Below are 8,760 nucleotides of genomic sequence, written 5' to 3'. Positions count from 1 at the left end.
TGGCATTTTGTTTTTTGTTTTTTGTTTTTTTTTAGCCCCAGATGGTCTCCTTTATGGACAAATTTTCAATGAAGATTCAAATCAGGGAAACAGGTATAAAAAAACAAGTAATTACAGGTCAAGTAACAGAGAATGTAGAATGTCCGTGTCAGGTTGTTATAAAAAAATTACACTAATTTTCTCTGTTTATGAAAAGTGTTTTACAAACTTTATAGAATTACTTCAAGGACAGTTGTATAACCAGTTATTCCGCTGCCATTTTGACCGCACAAGTAGCAAGCAAGACTACTTAAAACTGAACATCCTTCCCTGTGATCCTTATTTCTCTGGTTCCTTGAAGTCTGCCTATTTAGTGATGGAGACCATGGGAGACTAAATGCAAACACGTAAGTGAGGCAGGAAGATCACAGAGAGAACACACACATAAAATTATTAATGCTACTGTTTTTGGAGGATCTCTAGCTTAGCACTTTCTGATGTCAGATAAGCTACTCAGTGGTAACTTCATCTTTCTATTGCTCCTCCTAAACATGACTGATGATGTGAAGGGTGAACAACACCTCATTCCACTCAGAGTTGAACTCAAAAAAGGTAGTGTCCTTAGCTTCATTAAGATGAGACTGGGAAAATTAAACTAAACTAACAGGTTCTCAAAAAGTGTACTCCATAGATGATATAGAAGCTGCAACACATAGCTGAGACAAGATGCTGTCAGTCAACAGTTGAAAGGGGAATATTTCGCAGAACAGGATTTCAGATTTAAGAGTACAGTGTTCATCCCAAGGATACGGATTAGATTTGATGTGCCATAGAAAACCTGACCTATTAGGGTTTTGAATAGGATGCAGTCATGCCGCCTTTCTTGAGATATTTCACAACATTTTTAAAGTGAACATGTTAACTTGCTCATCTCATACTGAGTGTCATCTATTTGCTAAAATATTTTTATTGACAGTGTTTAGGGCCTGGCAGAGACTCCCATCGGGATTATGTGGGCTCACTCCTATCACTATCAGGATCAAGGCAAGAACACACAATCATTAACATACACAATATACAGAATGCCTGCCCTGTGACTCTGGGAAGTGTACAAGAGTGACTACACTGTAAACATCTGCTCATTATTTCTAAGGTTATGGTAATTAAGGTTATTTCTCAAGGCTGATACTGTAATACTGCAATATGCATATACACAAAGACCTGTAAAATCATTATTTATGTTAAATCATTGGAGGTAGGGAAATTCCACAATGAGACTAAGCCAGGCGGTTTACTTTCTTAGTAGTTTCTCCATCTACATCCGACTTCATCCAAATCATCTGATCATTGGTCATATTTTGGGCGGACAGTTGTGGCACTTCATCTTCATAAACTAGCCCTTTCAATCCTCCTCAGTGTTCCTCTTCACCAGGGCACCCACCACCACCACCATCGCCCCAGAATCACCCTCCAACAGAGAACTCCAGTTCTCAACGGGGACAGGCTCAGTTGCCCTCTTGAAGGCCTCTCTGCTCTATGAGCCACTCCATTCTGGGACCACGAGGGGCAAGGGACTTGGAATCTGAACCTGCGCAAAAACCTTTCTTCCTAAGTCATATTGCATCTGATAGATGAGTGGTGAAGTCTTTTGTAGTTAAACTATTTAAGTTGGCTTGTTCATTATTTATAGTCTATATTATGTTGCATTTATTAAATTTGTATTTCCTATTGACTTGATTAACGCTGAAAAAATGTATACTTTGTGCTGGAAATGGCAACCTCGGTTTGATGCTCTTTATAAATGTAGTCTTGTATCCAGTAATATTGTTACCATATTGTTAGCCATATATTTCTACAGTATTTATATGCTAACAATAATATGAGGTATAATAACTAATATAACATTACAATAACGATGATAAGAGTGATAAATTGAACAACAATTATAATGTCCGGATGACATCTGGAAGATGTCCCTCAAACGTTTTTTTGGACTCCTTTTAGGACCCCTAAATGATGTTCTTTAGATGTATGTTAAAAATAGCCTATGCACAATCTAGAACATGTTGAGTTGAACAGGTGGCTGAGAGGTCGACACCTGACTATCATCTGATGTTTCTGGTCAACAGCACAAACAACTCATCAAGTGGCTCTGCTGTGTAAACCTCATCAGAATAAGACAGTGCAGCTCACCTTGTGTTGTTCAGCTCTATATCAGTTTGTGGGAGAGATCCAAGTCAGAGGATCTGTAAAGGGATTGTGCCGCAGAGACAGAGACAAAGGGAGCCGTGTGACTGCGAACACAAGTTTTAGACAGAAGACAGAGGACACACACAGAAGGTGGATTTGAGGTGAAGGAAAATGTTAGTGTTTGTCAGGATTAAATCAGCATTTTGAAATATGTTCATGATGAGCTGGCAATAGTTGGGCTACATTTTGTACTGTTCTTAAGCGAGAAAAGCTGGAACCTAGTAGGTTTCCGGTACAGGGCCATATTACAGTCCTTTTTTCTGTTTAAAGATCTGCACAATTATATCAAGACACCAAATGCTTAAGTGGTTTCATAGCATAAATCAAACTATCCCAAACCCATTCAAGTTTAATGATTTATTGGGAAAAATTAAAATTGAATTAATGGTTATGAAAGATTTGCACAAGCAACTTCATTTTGGCTTCATTCAAATATTGTCATTTCAAGCTTGGGAAGATCTAAAACTGTCCAGCATTTCACTAAGTAGTGGTTGACAGCACAAACATTAAGATTAATAAGGCAGTCTTATTGGTCATTTGCATAGCGATTGTGATACAGCTCATCTGATTACTGTTGCATATGAGCTGCTCAGCATTTAGTGTTTATCACTCACTTTGTTAAGCAAGGCACTATTCACTCAGGGGGACTCTTATTGAAAATGCATTGGCATTGTAATGAGAAAGTGGTCATTGCAACTCACATATATTTCCTTTCCCTTTCAATAATGAAAGATATTGTGATAACTGAATATATCTTCAGGGAGAGGGTAGCTGTCTGTGTTTGTAGTAATACCAGTTATTCTTGACTTAGGTCTATGCCGCATGCCAAATGTTGATTGCTGTTTGTGGTATTTCTAGAAATTATCCTCTGCCTCTTTGTCTCTTCGCTGAAAAGTTTTTAAGTCTCAGAAACCATCAGAAAAGCCCACAGAAGAGGGATACTTCTGAAATTTCACTTGCCACTGAAACAATACAATTTAGACATGAACACTTGTTCACTTGTTCACAAGTTTCACAAAAAAATATCGTCTTATATTAAGGCCAATACGGTATCCTCTCTCTCCAGAGCCATGGAGCATAGTTTGGTTTGGGGTTGCGCAAAAATGCTTAGGCACTGCGCCTAAGTGTTATAACGGTAGGCAAAACCCTGCTGTGGACAGAAAAAGTAAAGGAGATAATGCCGTCCCAGAATTCCTTGCAGCAGCAACATTTAAAGCAACCCATGTGAATAAAATCAGCTGTCGCATAATTATGTAGTCTAGTGTAATTGCAGTCGCATTGTCTTGCCTTTTCATAAGCCTTTATGAATTATTTTCACATCTGTCCTTTACTTTGTTTTACATTGAGGTCAAGAAAAAGTGGTTAGGAAAGGACATTTTTTTGACTTTTCAACTGCAGCCTTGGACTCAAGGATGAACTGATTAGATTTCGATGGTCTAAGGTCAAGGTCATTGTGACCTCACGTCCATCCAACACGATCTCAGGGGATTGCATTTAAATAGTACACCACTTGCGGGGACATTTAGAATGTCATTTAAAGCCATAGAATCCCTCTTGTCATTTAACGCTGTTTGGGTTAGGGTTAGTGTTTCGGGGAGGGCTAGGGGTCAGTCAGAAGAGAAATGACATGGCATGAAATGACACCTGAAAAGCAAAACATGCGATGAAATGATAACACACAAAATGACTTAAGAAAAGTGGCGTGTTATTCATTCGCCATTTGGTGAGACCCGACTACAATGTCTCATTCTTGTGAATGCCATGCATCGGGAACTTGGAATTTCATTACATCTGGCACAAATGTCTTAAATATTAAATTTTGGTGGTCAAAGGTCAAAGGTCAAGGTCAATGTGACTTCACAAAACACACTTTTGGCCTTGGCTTAGGAATTCATGTGTTAATTATGACTAAATTTCCCACAAACGTCTAATAGGATAAAATTATGAAGTGATGACATTTTATATCTAAAAGGTCAAATGTAATAATCATCATATATCATAATAATAAAATCATAATATTTTGCATTTTCTGGCCATTATTCAGCGCCATAACTTGTGACCATATTTCACATTTGGGTGGATACTGAATTGGTGACACTAATCTTGGGTGCCTCCTCGAGACTGTGGTGATTGTATAGATCTTCTGTGCTGCCGGGTTGAAGATGTGTGTGAAGCATCTACATATTAGACTTTGTAACTTCTTTGCAGCAACATCCGTATTTGAAGCATTGTCTACTGTCATGCGTACCAGAATAAGCTTCATTGGCCAAGCATGTGAACACATAGAAAGAATTTGACTCTGTGTATTGTTTCTCTCAATGAACTTACCCACTAATACAGCAGAACAACACGACAAAGCTTAACGAAGTCACAACAAATACATTTCATTTATATATCCCTAGACAGCACGTTCCTCATGGGAAATTATTTAATTGAAATCATACATGTCAATATAGTGATAACTAAAATTTTACCAAAAAATAATATCAATACCTTTCATTAAATTCCTTCGAAGTCTTCACTACATGCATTATATGGGTCTGGACAGACATGGATGTAAACTGCACCTTGAAGCATATAACTTCAAGGTGGTTATTCTACTTTTTATATATATAACATAATGAATTTCATGACTAATGACATGACTTATATGGTAAATGTTTTTAAGTGACTGTAAGAGCTCCTACAATTAAATAATGCTCATAAACATTTGACCAATCAAATGGGATATACTGTCTCACCAAAATCTGACTTTTCTGAATTTTCCATTGAAGCCAAAACAAACTTCTTTTTTTTTTCCTCCGAAATTATTCATCAGAACATGTATTTGGGATTTAGGTGTAGTGTATGGCAGCTTCCTCCTCTGTTCCCTTTTGGTGTGAATCTCAGCAGTAACTTCTCCTTCATCTCCATTCATCAGTCTAAGGTGTGTCACAGCTCATTTCAAACTACCTTCCTTCCACCATTTGCTCACATCATTTTCAGGTGTATCATTATGACACTGCAAATATTGTTGTGCTGTATGTTTTTTTTCTTTATTTAGCAGAAGATACTGCTTTATATATTGTGTACAATATTTAGAACTTTGTTGCACTTTGAGGCAGTGGAGACTAAAATTAGTGAGGACTAAAACTTATTTTTTGCATTCCTTAAAGTTAAGTCATTATTTGTTTATTTGTGGGTTGGCTTATCTAGTTTACAAGTCTAGTATTTAGCAGATCTATGATATTATTACCAATCACCTAGTCAAGCACAGAGTTTCTCCAAATACGGAGAAAAGTGGCCATATTGTGATGCAATTTGAATTATGTGCAAGAGCATCCCTTTACTCATATTAAAGATTAATCAAGAACACAGCAAGCAAACTAGCATTTCCTCATTTCTGAAAAGTTAATGGAAATTAAGTAAGATTTTAAAATTACTTCCAGTCATAGAATATACTAATGACATGTGAGCAGAGTGATAAATGAGACCAATTGTGGGCAACGCTGCATTTTAATTAAGCAACAGTCCTAAGCGAGGAGGCGTCATTGTTAAAATCAACTCTCCATTGCAATTACGCTGCTTTATTCATGTGTAACATAATGGCTAGATGACAGTTCTTTGTTGGCTTACAGCGGAGGCATAATTATGTTCTTTCACAAATAAAAATGGCACATCACAGCAAATTTTTCTATTTCACTCTAAAAAAACATTCATTCAGTAATAAGATATAGTTTACATCCTTATGACTTCATCCTGCCAGAGCAGTGCTACTGTATTTGAAATGTATGTTGCTGGTCAAACTTTAGTAGTGGAGAATTAACCTATTGACTTGTTCTGAGATCCCTCAGGAGCAGACAGTAGATTTTTTAAAAAAGTAAATATTTGTTGTTCCACCGGTTCAGCTTGAAATTTTAAAATTAATTTTTACAGTTATGATACAGACATAATCCGCCTTTCTGACCTTAATTCCTACTAATTCCTTTTGTTTATTACACTTGGTCTCCAGTGCCACATAGCCTTAGTGACCTCCTCCAAGAGGCTGATTTGAGAACATAAGCTTGACACACAGCTCTCTGGTTCTTCACTATATTTAGTCAAATTAATTTTCTATGATTTCTGGGTAAATCAAGGCTCATCAAACCTAGGGGAGAACTGTTGTAGCCCACATACAATCCACCAAAGTGTTTTTGAAGACATCCGTTTTTTTATTTTTGATGTATACCTCTTCTGATGTAGTGAGATTTGATATTGCATATGTACAAGATACGCATTATATCTTTTACATGTGCAATATCAAATGTACACAGATACTGTACCATTTCTTTGATATGATATCCACAGTTAGCCAGGCAAATGTTGTTTTTTATTTAACTAAGAATGAAAATATTGGACCACCAATGATGTGATGATCCTCAGTTCAGTTTGAGTGAATATGTCATATTAGCAATTTTATGCTTGTGTAAAATTTTACTTTGCATATGAACCATTATCTATCCCTATTATATTATATAAAGCAACAGGTCCTGCACATATCTTGTATATATTGCTAGTGTCAATAAAAAACTAATTAGAAAAAACATTTGCATAGGTGATTTACAGAGTGATTTACTTGCAGTCCTATCGACTGAAATGGATGAAGTTTAAAGTCCCATCTCACATAGATGTGATGATGGTGACTACCTCACACATGTCACAGTGTTTATGACCAAAGTCTACACAGAAGGTTTGTGTGTGAGCAGCATGTTAGCAGAGCAGCAGCAGCAGCAGCTCCAATGCTAAAAATGCACTTCGAGCCTGGATAGACAGTTTGATTCACCAAAATAGAAGTGTATCTGTTCCGTCTCAAGCACATGACGGATGACTGAAAAATTACTGTGTTGACACCCCGTCGGTCTCCAAGTCCATAGGCTGGACATTTGGGAGATTATAACACTTAGAAGTTTAGCTTTTTTCTTTGTTTTACAAGTAATATCTCTTCTTGATACCAGCCCGCAATCAGTTATATGACTGCCTTCATCTGCATGTATATGTTTTTTTGTCTTATAAACTGTATCTCAACAAGACTAAGAGTTAAAGCTATGCTAGTAGCTATGTGAGGCTGTATTTGGGCACAGTAGTGCTTTGAGCAAAGTGCTAAAATCAACATGCTCACATGCTTTCAATAATAATGCTAACATGTGAACTATTAGCTGTTAAAATTTTGGTTTAGCTTGTTATCATGCTTACATTTGCTAATCAGCCCATGCCGCTAGCATGGCTAAAAACAAATATAAGGGTGGGGATAAAATTTGCTTTTCATTCCCACTTTCAAGTTGAATGAAGCAATTAATATTGGTTATCCCCTAACACTGGATCAAATTTTTCAAAATTTGTTTGTTTTGTTTTTTGTTTTGTTTTTTTTCTCCCAGTGCAAATATCTAGTAACCTGGAACTCACTCAGAGTCTTTTCAATCTGTATGCATGTACCCAACAGGAAAAACCTATTGCTTTTGGAGACGATGTGGCCATTCTTTAGCAATACCATCTGACGAAATTCTGAATTGGAATTCAACCATCTACATGGCAAAATGTTCACTGTGAAAGTAACACGTAACTGGGGATGTTATTTGGTTATTTGATCTCTACTTATTGGGTACTTTCCCTTACTCTTTCCACTTACTGTGAGAGACATAGAGCCCAGAGACCTCTACCACTCAGAGGACTCAGACTTTGTTCACATAAGCATGTGTTTCTGTGTGTGTTTTCTAGAGCTCTACTGATGCTGGACTTAAATATATATATATATATATATATATATATATATATATATATATATATATATATATATATATATACTGTGACATATATATATAAGGTCAGCAGGTTGTTAGTCCATTTGTATTGGAGATTATGATGGATTTTATCTGTGTTTTATTGTTTCTGTTCACCTGCGCAGGAAATTAGCAAATGGAAATTAGCTGGTAGCTAAATTTGGTACAAAGCAGCTTTTTTTCTTTTTTTGAGTTTTATCTATTAATGTATTTTCACCATTTCTAAATAACCCCAATCATCTTTTTCTGCTTTATTTTCTGTTCATATCAGTGCTTATCGGACAATATATACACTGATTCTGACCAATATATTGATCAGGCTCTAGTGTTTTCCTTCTCTTTTTACCTTAAAATGGACGTTTCATCTTGCTTCACCTCATCTTCACATTCCCGCAGTAATATGAGTTCAAGAAACCAAATAGAGATCGATGTCTGACAGGAATACACAAGACATGATTAATGCAGGGCTGATTACTGCTATCATGTTTCCACGTGTTTGAGTGTGTTCATGAGAAACTTAGTCCGTTTTTAAATGACAATATGACAATCAGTGTGTGGCCATTTGCAGAAACTGTAGCTCCCCAATGAGTGCACCATCTTTGTGTTCACATTAATTTGGGGGCACACAGTTAAAGAGTGCATCTTGAAAGTGGACAGTCTGAATTGATTGGTCATGTAGGCTATCTACATGTTTCATCACCACGTTGAAAGAAAAGCTGATGATTGCTCCGACACT

Source organism: Xiphias gladius, chromosome 16, assembly GCF_016859285.1.
Source record: "Xiphias gladius isolate SHS-SW01 ecotype Sanya breed wild chromosome 16, ASM1685928v1, whole genome shotgun sequence".
NCBI lineage: Eukaryota > Metazoa > Chordata > Actinopteri > Istiophoriformes > Xiphiidae > Xiphias > Xiphias gladius.
The sequence above is the reverse complement of the archived record's forward strand: the minus strand, read 5'-3'. Positions refer to the sequence as shown.